This window comes from Myotis davidii, unplaced genomic scaffold (genome assembly GCF_000327345.1).
Source record: "Myotis davidii unplaced genomic scaffold, ASM32734v1 scaffold1755, whole genome shotgun sequence".
Taxonomy (NCBI): Eukaryota; Metazoa; Chordata; class Mammalia; order Chiroptera; family Vespertilionidae; genus Myotis; species Myotis davidii.
The window spans coordinates 276,019-290,439 of record NW_006286225.1 but is presented as its reverse complement, the minus strand read 5'-3'; the positions used below and the strand labels follow the sequence as shown (position 1 = coordinate 290,439).

Below are 14,421 nucleotides of genomic sequence, written 5' to 3'. Positions count from 1 at the left end.
CCATTTCTTGCCTGTAGGCATGTCCATTTGTTTTTGAATACAATTACTTCTAAAATGTTTTTTCTTTCTATAATTGACCATGTATGTGGAGTAGAAGAAACAAATCAGAGTATAAACTCATTGTGCCATCTTCACAACATGTTACTAATGACTTTTTCATGTATATGTTTTAATCTTTTCAACTTCTTTTGCCTCTTTAGGGAAGATACACATCTTATTCATCACCTACAATCCCTACTATGCAGATCACAGACGTCATAGTATATTGTAGCTTCTAAAAAATTCTTAGTTTAATTGATTTTGTGATAGAAAAAAATCTGAATTTTAATCGTAGGATATTTTACATATCAGAATATGTCAATACAGGAGTAGGCAAAAGTAGGTTTACAGTTGTGAGCATGTGAAACACAGTTAAAGCTATCGTAGGAATCATAATCTGCATATCTTTTTTCATATGAACAACTGTAAACCTACTTTTGCCCACCCCCGTATATCTCTGTATATGTGCGTTTGAATGTGTGTATAAATGTATATTTTCCATACCTACTAGGATCCCACTAGGGACCCTACTAGGGTTTATTTACCTGTTTACATGATACTCATGCTCTCAGTCTGGCCCCAAGTGCCCCAAATATGATCAAAACATCTTTTTATTTCAGAATATAGAAAGAAATCTGAAATTTCTAATGAAAATTTTGGGGTCTGCTGTAGAGCTGTTTCTCCTAATATTTTCAATTGATTTTATTGCTTGATTGTTTTTAACCTCTTACAAAACACAGATGGCTGGACTTATTCTGTGGTACGGGCTTGAGAGGAAGCTAACTGGCCCACCAATGTTTTTATTTCTCATGATAGCGTTTCCATGTGGAAGTCGGTAGCTCAGGATCACAGTCAGAGTCAGCTGGATGCTGGGGCCTGTGCTGCTTGTGTCTTGAACTTTGTGGAATTTGGAAGTCATCAGTCCAACTTAGCAGCTCATTCTTTAAAACCAGGAAGTTCTGTATTTTCCTTGGCCTCTTTCTTCCAGCAAATATTACAAGACCTCAATACTCATTGTGGGCTAATTATTCTCTTCTATTTGCTGGAACCATAATTTAGTGGGCGCTATTCCTACACAAGGAAATGAGGGGAGAAATTATATAATTGAGAATAATGGTTTGAAAGCCATAAATGTCTAGAATCTTGTGCTAAGTCTGATACATACTAGCTTGGTGGTCTTCATCGGCGACTCACTGAAAAAGAAAAGTTTTTTCTCCACTTTTAAAATGGTGACATCATAAAGACTAAGTATTTATTGAATGGCAAGAGGAGCTAGCCCTTAGTTAACTGAGACCCATAGTTACTAACTAAACACTTTCCAATGCAAAGGGTTGTGATTTTAACTCAGCTGGTTCTCAATCAGAGAAATTCCAATATATGAAAATTCACATGTAATAAAATAGGAATATGTGTCAGGTTATTTTTATTACTAATATATACATTTAACTAACTGCCAACTAAATATTTTTAAGAGAATCATAATGGAACTTACTGAAGAGAAATCAGTTATTTAGTTATACTTAGCACTTTTAATTATTTATATTGACATCTTCAGAAAATAAATTTTTCTAAGAAATATGAAACTCAATAAAACCTATTTGCTTAGAAAAGTTTTCCTTTATTGATGACACCTGGGCAGGATAAACAAAAATTCCATGTCTTTAGTGTTTCTAAGCAATACTGGGTGGTGAAAGAAATAGCGCAACATTTATAGGTGGATGAAGCTGAAGAGATATGTTGAAATACCAGACAGTGCTATCCTCTACAAATATCTGGTCTATTTCTTGGCATTCTTAAAAACAGTGATAAAATATATAGAAATTATTTACTAGCCATTTCTGAACCAAAACTTAAAAATGTATGTATTTTTTTGTATTTCAGGCCCTCCAGGGAAACGAGGTAAGAGGGGCCGAAGAGGAGAATCTGGTAAGTTGCTTTTTCAGCTGCTTAGGTTCCACTTAGGTTCCTGAATCTGTTCCTCCTAATTAATTATTGTAGCATTTGTGTGTGTGTGTGTGTGCGCGTATGTGTGCATGTGTGTGTATGTGTGTTTAAATCTCGACTAGACCTAGAATATATTTTTTATTTTCTTATTTCCATCAAAGGAAAAGTTTGCCAGATATTATTACTAACCACTGGCACTCAATTTTGTCTTTTTTATTGCATCAAGTCCATCCTTTCACTGTACAGTGAGGGTTTCTTAGCTGCACACACTGTGGCTGAACACAGTGTGGCAACATCACCCATGCTTCCATTTTCATAGGTGGTCAGTCCACACATACAGGTTCTCTGTGAAAACATCTGCCTTGGGACACTGGGGCATATGTCCAGGAATGTTTTATTATTATTTTGCCCTAATGGTACAATTTTGTCATGCTTTTACTCTCATTCATTTCAAAATTTGGGAATTTTTATTCCTCTTGTATAACCATAGAATTTTAGTGATGACAGGAGTCTTAGCAATCAATCCAGCATTTTCATTCTGTGTTTGAGGAAATGGCGGTCCACAGTAGTCAGGTGATTTGGCCAAGGCCATGCAGTTTTTATGAGCAGAACTTGAAACACAACCAATTGTCCTAAAGCCACTTCAGTGAGTTTTTGCTTTCAGGCCAAATCCCTGTATGCAAAGTGAAACAAAAGAGTGAAATAAAAACTATTTTTTTGAAACCAAGATATCCAAGTGAGTTCACTTACTGTTTTACTTGTATATAAAGTCTAAGACTCCACAAATGTAAATGACCATGTGAAGCCATTGGTTCTTACTTGCAGGATAAGAGGAAGGTGATTTAGGGTTTGATTCTGGTGTGTGATAAGAAATGTTATTCTCAATAAGTAATTCTCAGTATTAAAAACAATCAATTACTAGGGGTTCAAACAGTAGAAATACTAACCTATCAAAAAGAACAGAGTGCAGATTGATTTTATTTTGTCTCATTTCTTCTTCCTTTTGGAAAAAAAAGATGTCAAAGTAGAAAGGGTTTATGAAAATTCAAGAATTTGGGTAGTGTAGCTGCTTAATTACTTTAAGAGTATTCTCAAAAGTTGTCTTTAAACCTCACTGACTCTAAATGATTGGAAATTTGAATAGGTATTCCCTATGAAAAGTGCAGTTTCATAATAGAGGGTGCTTTATACATTTGCTTTGAGAAAAAAATGATAAAACATTGGTGGAGTCAAATAATCACTGAATTGATCTTTGTGTCAAGAGAAATAGGATTGAGGGGAGGAAAGTGAAAACTCTATGCTTAGGCAGAGTTTTATAGAAAATGTAAAAGTTAATTCCCAACTTTCTGACTATTTAGAACTGGTGTTTTAATTGAACCTATTGTGTGTGAACTGTTGAAATTTTCTTAGAATTTGCTGGTGTTTTGATGAGAAAACATAGTTTTAAAGAAACATATAAACATCAAGGCTTATTCTCTTATGTATTGACAATACTATTGAATGAAAAACATTCTTAGAATAAATAATGAGTACATTTCTAATTTAGCCATTTTACCAAACTCAAGAAAGTTTACAGTTTAATTCTCTATAATTGGCCTATTATAAATGACCAAAGATCCTTGTGATTCATATTTTATCTAAATTTTTAGGTATATAAATGAGACAGTCTTTGCTTAAAATATATAAATGTATCAGTAATTCATAAACAGGCCTCAGGGAATCTGAACATTCCTTGAAATTTTATGGTAAGTTTTGTATGCACATAGATATAAATGTAGTTTGCTGATATGGTGTCAAAGGGTTATGTTCTAAAAAAAATATTAAGAATCACTGACTTCTTTGTCTCATATTGTGCTGATGATTATGATGATGTTTTAATCTTTTTATTTAATCATAATATTTTGCATATTCACTAATTTATCTCTTCCTTTTTTTCTTTCTTACCCTACCCCCCCAACCCCCGCCACCACCATATAGGTCTTCCTGTAAGTATCTTTGCTGCATTTTGTCTCTTCTACATTAATCAGGATCATGTATGTTAAAACCTCAAAATATGGTCTATATTTCAATTAGGAAAATGTTACTGACCGGTTAAGAGTACTTAACTTTGGGAAGTTATTTTTGAAGTACACTTGTTTTGTGATCGTGTGCTATGTTGGAGTGCAATATGTGTCAACTAGAAAAACTTTTAATCTTCATGCCATCATAAACCAATGGCTCTCTTGGGACTGTTGAAATAACTTATGAAGTTCCTGATATTAAATGCTTTTCCTGGAATTTAGAGGAGTTTTTCTGCAAGCAAATCTCCAAGCTCTTTCACACTTCTTTTTTCATCTGTTTAAACTTGTGTCTGAAGTATTTGCATTTGCCAGTCCACCAAATGTAGATGGCAACATGATCGCGGAAATGATACCCCCCGTGGGCTTGGCCCAGTGCTCCCCTTAGGCATCACTCCTTTTGAAGTCCGCTGGACTTTTGCCTGCACAGCAAGCATGATATGGAGCCCTTGGAGAGTTGCACTTTCTTTTTTCTTTCCTTGAGTAGGTCATAGCGCCAGCATTCCAGTCTGCTTTGCACCCACAGGAACAGATTATCTTGTCAGCTTTGAGCTAGATGTGTTTTTGAGTAATATCCTGGATATCTGCTGTCTGACCTCAGTGTTTGTACTGTGCGCTGGTCGTTTACGGTAGCGATGATCATTGGCCTCCAGCTATTTTCTCATCCCCGAACAGCCACTTTGCTCCAGGGTTCACGGACTCCACATTGGCAGCCTACCTAATAGGCCAGCATGGTCCGGGAGAAGGGCTTAGCTTATACTCGTTTACTTTATTCAGAGGAAGCATTGGCTTCCAAATATCTTTTGCAGTCTTCCTGCCACATTCAAGGATGGAACATAAATCATGTTGGAAATGACTGTGCTTCTGTAACTGACTTTCGGTTCTTGCTTAATGCTAGGCAGATGGCATGCCCCAGGCCCAGGAGCTTGATTCTTCGGCTCTTATTTAAGCCTCTGTCTTTAAAACTAGAAACAAACCACTACTACCCAGAGGAACCTGTGGAGATTACAGCCAGAATAGAGTGTTCAAGGCTTCTTTTTGTGGGTGTAAGTATTAGGCAGGCCAAGAGGTAGTAAATCTGTTTCTGCCTTATGATGATTTTCAGGATTCTACTTATTTCCTCTTTGGCCCTTCACAATTTTAGCATCAACTAGTTCTTGCTTTCTTGGGGCTGTCTACTAGTCCAGGTTCTTTATCTATAGATTTCAATTTTTCTTCCTTCTGTTATATTAAAAAAAAACCCACAATAAATAATACATTTTAACCCTCTAGTACAGTGGTCAGCAAACTCATTAGTCAACAGAGCCAAATATCAACAGTATGATTGAAATTTCTTTTGAGAGCCAAATTTTTTAAACTTAAACTATATTGGTAGGTACACTGTTATTAACTTAATGAGGGTACTCCTAAGCTGGCCTTTGCTAAAAACGTCCTCAATCTGATTGAGGTACATTTGCTGAGGTCGACTCCTTCCAACTCTCCCATCCACACTCATCTTGTATACTTGTTTCGTCTATCTCCTTTCATTCATCCTCTCTGTATGTCCAAACCATCTCAACATACCTTTCTCAATCCTAGACACTACATCTTCTTTCACTCCACAACGTTCCCTGAAATTAACTTAATAAACTTTACTTAAAGAAAGTTTTAAGTCTTAGTTAAACTATAGGTACATTGAATAAAATTTGATATTATAATTAAGAACGATATTATTTATTGATAAAATTAAATTTCTTACAATTTACCTCCCCCAAGCTGTGTATCCCGTGGCCTGCCTGCGCCACATCTCCCGTCGCCCGACCGACCGACACCCCCCACTTCCAAACCACTTCTTCAAAATAGACTCGTCCAGGCTAAAAACCGACTTCTGCACATGGGCCATGAAGTTTCAATCGCACTGTACGTGCATGCCCGCATGTGGTATTTTGTGGAAGAGCCACACTCAAGGGGCCAAAGAGCCGCATGTGGCTCGTGAGCTGTGGTTTGCCAACCACTACTCTAGTAGTTGGCAAGCCATATTCTAGGCATTTAATGATTTAATTTTGTCTCACAACCACCCTCGAATGTTGCCATTCCCATTGTTTAGTGAGGAAATTGAGGGTCAAAACTGCACAGCCACAGAGGGTTTGCAAAACTGAAATTCAACAAGACATGTCTAATTTGAAATGCTTTCTGCATTTCACATTATCTTGAATCCTTATGAATTGTAAGTGTCTTATAACAGGAATCATTGGTACATGGGTTTGGCAGGCCATGGGTCAAATGATAATCCTTGATATAAATAATCTATAATAATAAAAGCATACTATGCTAATTAAACCAGACAGCTGAACGTCCTTCTGGATGTCCTTCCAGACAAAGCCATGGCAGCTGCAAGGGCCAAGCTGGATGATAGGGGAGGCACCTTCCCCTGATTGACCTGGTTGCCTTCTGCAGAGGGAGGCCAGACTACGCATAGGCCCGCTCCCTGTGGGCATTCACAAAGGGCTCCCGGACCATAAGAGGGCACAGGATGGGCTGAGGAACCCTCCACCCCCAAGTGTATGAATTTTCATGCACCGGGCCTCTAGTTATACAAATAAAAGCATAACCAAAAAATGTAAAAAATAATCTAAAGCATTAATACTGCCCCATCTCAACTGCATTTTAAAGAAGTTATATTGTGTTTAGCAAATTGAAGCAAATCCAAGAAATAAGGTATAATCATGGGTTTTTATACCGACTAAAAGATAATTCAGGTTGCTCACATTTTACAAAATGAAAAATGATTTTAGATTAAATGGAAGCCCAAAGGTAGTCTCAGAAGTCAAACAGTTGCTTCTGATGAGCTCTCCTTGGCACGGAACCTGTGTCAAGTAAATTTCCCCCACTTCCTTCTAGCCATGAGCGTCAGCGGTCTTGTGACTTGTACTGAAATAGAACTTGATTGTCCTGATGTGCATTTTCTTGTCATTCACTTTCAATAGTGCTCAATAGTGAAAAAGACAGCATTATGGCACTCTGATGTTTGTTAATAAACAAACGAATGGTAGATTGGTTGGCCTGATTAAAAATGGCAGATTTCTTTTCTCTCCGAGAGTCATTATTTTTCATTGCCCTTCTGAAGTAATACTCTCAAGATTACCCAACAATAACAACAACAAAACCCCACCTTAATTATAAAATTTAATTTAGGAGTTATACATTTACATCTTCGTTGATATAGTTTGGAAAATTTGGCTATATCACACAAAAGCATTTCTTTTGTCAGTTTTTTTTAAAAATCTTGCATAGTGGTATCATTTATAATTTAAAAGTTAAAATACAACTTCAATTGGATCCCACAAATCAATTGGCTCTTTATGAGCTGTTCAGTGTATTATTTAGCCTTACCCATTTTGACAAAAAGATATGATGTTATTGTTGGTAACATAAACCCTCAGAGGTGAATATGATGCTGTAAAAGGTTGCAAAGGAACAATTTTATTATTATGTAACTAGAGGCCCAATGTATGAAATTCATGCAAGGGTAGGCCTTTGCAATCCAAGCTGCCTCGACTGGCCCTCGCAGCCCTGGCTGCCTCAGCTGGCCCTCACAGCCCCATCTTCATCTGGAAGGTCATCTGGACAGTCGTTCCACTGTTCCGCTGTTTGGTTAATTTGCATATTACACTTTTATTGTAGATTTATGTTACTATTAGGTACTTCTTCTTATTTTCTTTCTCATAAAGGTAACATGTATTGCTCTAAAGAAACATTGTTCTAAAGGAACTTATGCAAGTGCTTTGAGCACCTAGCTCGGATATCACAAATGTATTTGCTGAAATGATTTGCCCAACCATTGTGTTACCTGATTCCAAAGGGCATGAAATGGTACCCCTCTTTTTTGGATAAAATAGACTCATGTTTCAATAAGAAGCAAAGAACATGATAAAATTTGCAAAATGACTCCAGGGTTTTCAAATGTAGCAAAATTTTCACTAGTTTTGACCTTTTTTAGAGTCAATAGGGTAGGAAGATTTTCTGTCCTTCTGTCCAAAAAGGAGGAGCCATTTTAATAATCACAGGTAACAGAACCAAACAAGTCCTCTATCTGTAGCCAGAAGAGTCAGGAGACCTGTTTTAAGTGGCTTTTTTTATTTGTATCAGTTTATCAAGCCCTATAATTGTGCTTGATTGACAGAGATATGATGTTATTGTTGGTAGCATAAACCCTCTGAGGTGAATACAGCACTGTTGTGTAGCCTGTTCCGCTCCATCCAGCTTCAACAATTGCCAACTGGATTGGAAGCCCAGAATCTTATTGACAGATGAATGAAGTGTACTTAGCCAAGTTAAACTTACAATGCTGTTTCTGCCAATGTTGTAGATGAATTAGGAAAAGAAATCCCTGTGGAACTTTCACAAGAGAAACGCTGCTATCTTTACTTCATATTAAAAAAAACAATATGACTTTTAAGTCAATGGTAAATATTTTCCAGGTATACTTAATAACTACAATTTATGGAAATTACGTACCACATGTCACTTTACACACCAATATTCATACCAGCTCTGTGAACTAGAGATTGTACCCAATTAGCACAGGAGGAGACTGAGGGTTAGACAAATGTTATCAATCCTCTGATTCTCATGTAATGGAAGTAAATGGTGTGGAGATATGAGCTTTGGCTCTTCAGTCAAGAAAACAGAATATAGCCCAACCAGTGTAGCTCAGTGATTGAGCATTGACCTATGAACAAGGAGGTCACAGTTCAATTCCCAGTCAGGGCACATGTCCGGGTTTCAGTCTTGAAAACCAAAAGGGGGGCATGCAGGAGGCAGCCAATCAATGATTCTCTTTCATCTTGATCTTTCTTTCTCTCTCCCGCTCCTTTTCTCTCTGAAATAAATAAACATATATTTTTCAAAAAAGAAAAAAGAAGAAATTATCATACACACAAAAAAGAACATAATTTAAAATTATCATGGAGTTTTTCAGCCAATTTTCCTTTAGTTGCTTCACTTACGAAAATATTTTAATTTCTATTTGGGCTCAAATTATGCACTTTTGAATGTGTAGTAACGGTTACTTTTTCTTAATAATGGGGTATTATTGTGGATAGAGTAGGCAAACCATTTATCTTGTAGAAAGCAGTTTTGCTACAAAATACCAGGATGGCTCGATAAAGGCAGATGTAGTCGCCATAACAAACCAAAGAGACTAATGAAACAAACCTGGAGGATTCACCTGCGTTTAAAGGTGTTTGGGGACAGAGTTATAGCAGGATGACCTTAGGCTGTCACAGATGAGTAGTTCATTTTGGGACCCTGCACACCAGTTTGTCTCCTGGAACGAAAGGTAGAAAAAGAGGATATAGCTACACTTCTAACATAGCGTAGATTCTCCAGTGCCTTTTCATGTCTTCTGTTTTGAGTGGTTCAAGCTACTACGTTTGAAGAGGGAGCTGTATTCAGTGGCTATTTGCTTCAGTATTTCCTCTGACGTTGTTTATGTAGATTTTGTACCAGATTATGCAGAACTTTTGCATTTCTGATGGGGCAAAGATAATGGGTAAAGAACTACAAAATGAAATAAATAAGAACGTTAAATTTAAAAAAAAAGAAGAGGAGGAGAAAATAGACACAAAAATATTGACAATATCTTTCTTTGCAAAATTATTTTTGTGTGTGGCCTATTTCTGGATGCCATCTGTTTTAGAATAATGTTTGCTGTTATAACAGACACCTCCTGACATGTCAGTGGCTTACCACAATAGAAATTTATTTCTTACTAGTATACATGGCGAGGGGCAATTCTTCTTGCAGGGACCCAGACTCATGGAGTGTCTGCTGTCTTTCATATGTGTGTTCTAAGGTTACCCAGGGCATAGACATACAGCCATCAGATAACATAAATAAGGAAAGAGAATGGAGGATCAGAGGAAGTTAAACATTTTATGGTTTATATCATTCTGACCACATTTCTTTGGCAAGAGTCAAGTGACATTTTCACACCTAAAAGCATGGGAAGGAGAGAAATGTAGCTGTGAGCTGAGAAGAAAAGTAAACACATTTGGTCACCAGCCAGTGTCTGCTTCCCTGTCTGGAACTAATTCCTGAAGAAATAGACAGAACCAGAAATCCCCAGAGGGATGTCATAGGTATGGCACTTGGGTAATAATGTGACCTGTGTCTTATTGTAACATTTGAGAGAAGGAACACTTCATCAAAACTATTATCACTAGAAACCTTGAACAAAAAAAAGAAATAAAAAAGGGAAGAGATTCCTTTTTAAAAGAGCAGCATAGAAGTTGGGGGTGGTTTGTAAGAAGAATAAGGTATTAATGCCAGGCCATGGCCCTTAGGCACCCCCTGTTACTTGACAACAGTGGTTCTCAACCTTGGCTGCACATTAGAATCACCTGGGAATCTTTTTAAAATCCTGATTTCTGGGCCTCATCCTCCGGAAATTCTGTTTCTTTATTATGGGGTGGGGCCACAACATTAGTAACAAAGAAACAGAATTTCCAGAGGATGAGGCCCAGAAATCAGGATTTTAAAAAAATTCCCAGGTGATTCTAATGTGCAGCCAAGGTTGAGAACCACCGCTTTACAACCTCAATGATAATGAAGGCTTCCTATCTTTAAGCACTTACAGAATCTTTAAAGCACCCACAGACACTGCTATGGCCTTCTCTTCCTTCGTATTTTTTTCATGTCACTGATTGACTTCATTACTTTGCATTGGGTCCAAGGTGACTTTCTCAACTAGAAATAATTCTGGTTATTTATCTTGCCCTCGTATGCCCAATGGTTTCAGGTGAAAGCTTAATTTTTAGTAATAAATCGCTTTGTGAAAAAATTACTAAAACTTACGGAGTTACTTTTATGAGGTTTGAAGAGTGAGCAACTGCCATTCTCATAGTGGGTAACATGATTAAACAAAAACGGGAGAGCTTAAGGATGAATCCTCTCTGTCCCAAGGATACTTGGTAGTCTGAAATTCAATGACATGGATTTTAGCTATTACTTTGCCGTTTCTTTGTAGATTAAAAAATAAAAAACAATAGAGAGCACAAGGCAGTCCGAATTATTCAAAAGAAACCTCTCAGATTTAAACATCTTTGTCCTTGGTTGCTGATTGGCTACCTGCATACTTTCTAATATCCAGTCTGTAAACCAGTGGGGTTTCATATCACTTCTTCCTGTTTGACTTTGTCATGTTGCTGAGTTCCTGGGGCTGTCTGCCTATGCAGATCTGTAAATACCTTATGGGACAAATTAGGGAAGTAATTATATGACTTCTGTAGATTTGTGAGGCAAGAAGTTGGATATATTTTTAAAATGTTAATATTTTGATCAAGGTCAAGTGAGTGATTTAAGGGTATGTCCTGGTGTCCTCATGAATGGCTAAACATTTACTAATCTTCCGTAGCTCCTGATTGTAGAGAAGGACTCAGTTCCTTGTTCTTCCAAACCAGCTACTTAAACGCTATGATTTCCTCTTACACAAGAGTCTCCCCTGTTTAATTTCTGATCATGTGATCATCATGAAGTTGGCCTACATTTAGCCCAAGTTAACTAAATGACCTGTGTAGTCTGAATTAGACCCTGGACTATAATATAGAAAGAATTTCCTGCTTTAGTTATTAAATGAACTTTAGTTCTTGCTTTGGTGGAATTAAAGAGACATCAAGCTGTGGAATCTAAAGCGTCTCAAGTTACCTAAAATGTTCTTATCGGTTTTTTGTTGTTGTGGGTTTTTTTTAAGTCGCTATGAATGATTGTTTTGGCTTGTAAAAAGTCGGCTTTACTTATTAATTTTTCACCTTATCTCAGTGATGCCATTCTGGCGTCCACAATGACAGTCTGGAAGCTGGGGTCGGCCCCAGCTACTGTGGACACTAACCACAGAGTCTGAGCCTGAGCCTCCCAGGGCCCCACTGATGATTACAGGCTGCAGGCAGGGCTGCGGGGCTCCCACCATGAGACCCAGCACCTCCAGACCAGTGCCCACGAGCCTGGGAACTGCTGCCCTGCCTGCCAGAGGCACAGCACTCCCGTGGGTGGTGCTGAGCAGACCAAGGGCAGGGTGGGGGGGTGTCAGGTCTGACAGGCCGGGCTTGATCTCGTGATATGCGGTGGACTGGGTGGGCAGCCCCGCCAGGCCCATCCTGGTTCTGCGGCTGACTTGTGGGTGGTCTTAAGCAAGATGCTTCTTGCCCCAGGGTCGGTCTGTTTTCTGGTTAGCATTGACAGTGCACCTTTATGTACCTTTTATTTTCACAAGTCCTCCTGCTTTGCTAAGATTTGTTTAGGGTTGAATGAAATACAATTTTTTTCTTGTTTTCTTACTTGATAATATTTTCAGTCTCAAAAAAAATGTATGTCCCTAGCTTTTATTTCTACAGAATATTTTATTATAATGTATTTCTATAAGGTCAAGGAAGTGAATAAAGGATGGACACATTGGATATAGTGTCAGAAAAGACTCCTTATTAATAATTAATTCATATAGTTATTTAAAATACTGTGCCCATTCATTCACTTATTTTTTCATCAAACTCATAATAAGTGCCTACTATGTGCCATAACCACTACTATATATGATGGAGATAAAATAGCAAATAAGACATAGTCACTGTCTTCAAGGACCTTAGAGTCCAGTGAGAATAAAACAAAAACAAAGCAATATTATGTGAGAAGTATGTATGCTCAGGGTATGCCGAGGAACAACGGGAGAACAGTAGAGGAGTAAATAATCCATGTTTGGATGGGGAGGGGATCAAGGATGCCTCTGGACCCGAGGTAAGTGAAGGCATGGTCAAAGAGAAGAATCTAAGTAGCACAGTGTTTTCAAGGAGGCTGGCATTTTCAAAGCCTTTGAGACACAGGAAAGAATGGCATTTTGGGAAACTGCTTATTAAATAAGGTTGAAATGTAAAGTTCAAGGAGGACATTGGGATGTAAATAGAAAGAGTAGAGATCAGAGGAGGATGAGGCTGCAAAGGAAATTATATGCCTCATTAACTAATTATCCTGAAAGTGTGCAGAGTCTGAAGGATTTCAGAAGGGGATGGCATGGTCAGACAAACATTTGAGGAAGAGAACTCTTGCTAAAGAACAAGAAGACAACTCTTGACAAAGGAAGAGAGAGATTAGGGTATTGTTGCAATTATTTAGAAATAAAATGGACTAGAGAAATGTAGAAAATAGGATATATTCAGCTGGTATTAATGAGGTAGAAATGACATAAATGTGTGACTAGATATAGGGGTAAAGGAGGGGGAAGTTGGGGTAACTTTTAGGTTTTGCTCAGGGGAGTTACAGAGTGGGCCACTGGGATAGGGGATAATGAAGGAGAGCAGGTTTGTGTAGGGGGTGATGCTGAGGCCTGATGTGGAGTTATTGAGTTTTAGATGCATATGGGACAACCATATGGAAGCATCTAGTAGCCAGTTGACTATGTTGGTATTTCCTTTGGGGGATAGGTGTGAGCTGGAATGAGAGCTTTAGGAATAGTCACAGTATAGCTGGTGGTGGCAATGATTAAAGCAGATCAGGCTACTCAGCTCATGAAAATGAGACTCCTCCCTCCCCCAGGAGTTTATCCTTTGAGAAACAGATGGAAGAACTGGAGCTCTTCAAGAAGACTGAGATGGAGTGTGTGGAGAGGTGGATGGAGAATTAAGACATACTACTGTCATGGGAGACACAAAGGAAAAGTCTCAAATGAAAAGAGTACTAAAACAGTGTCAGGTACAGTAAAATGGCCCATGGAATAAATACTGAAAAGTGTCCACTGTGTTCACTAGTAAAAAAGGCCTTGGTGCTGCTGTCCAGAGCAGCCCTTGGGCATTAATTGACTTGCTTTGTTCCCTGGCTGTGGTCTACACCTATCAACTGCTTTACCTAAGGTAGATAAACTGGATACGACACACATCAACCACAGCTTGGAAAACCCATGTATCCTCAGGACAACACATTTTATTAAAATGTCTCTTTTGATTATTCTCAGTGTCAAGTAGGACATAGAGCATTTGCATGAGGGATACCTATAAGCACAAAGGGGGATTTCCTGTTTAGTTTCTCCCTCCCTCTCTTCTTTCATTCCTTAAATTATTTTAAAAATATAGTCTTTCTCAGACAGTTTTTTATCTGGTTGAAAAGAAAAGTCTTCACCTATGTTTGCTATCTATGCAAAATGTCTGGGACACCATCACAGTAACAGTAATGACCAAACAGCAGGCTGCATGGGGTGACCAGGCTGGCTGGGGGGGAGGGGGGCGGCAGTGAGGCGTGATCAGGCTGGCAGGGGGAGCAATTAGTGGCAATCAGGCCCGCAGGCAGGTGAGCAGTTAGGAGCCAGCGGTCCTGGATTGTGAGAGGGATGTCTGACTGCGGGTTAGGCCCGATCCCT

General features: G+C 38.3%; 1 protein-coding gene across 1 annotated transcript in view; it reads left to right on the top strand.

The window, feature by feature from the left end:
- The first annotated feature begins 1,922 nt into the window (after window positions 1-1,922).
- The window catches only part of LOC102756642 (collagen alpha-1(XXV) chain), a 209,248-nt gene continuing 196,749 nt past the window's right edge, over window positions 1,923-14,421 (top strand). Inside the window, exons 1-2 of the mRNA XM_015559760.1 lie at window positions 1,923-1,965; window positions 3,961-3,968. The gene's annotated coding sequence lies outside the window, so the exon portion shown is untranslated. The remainder of the gene's footprint in view (window positions 1,966-3,960; window positions 3,969-14,421) is intronic.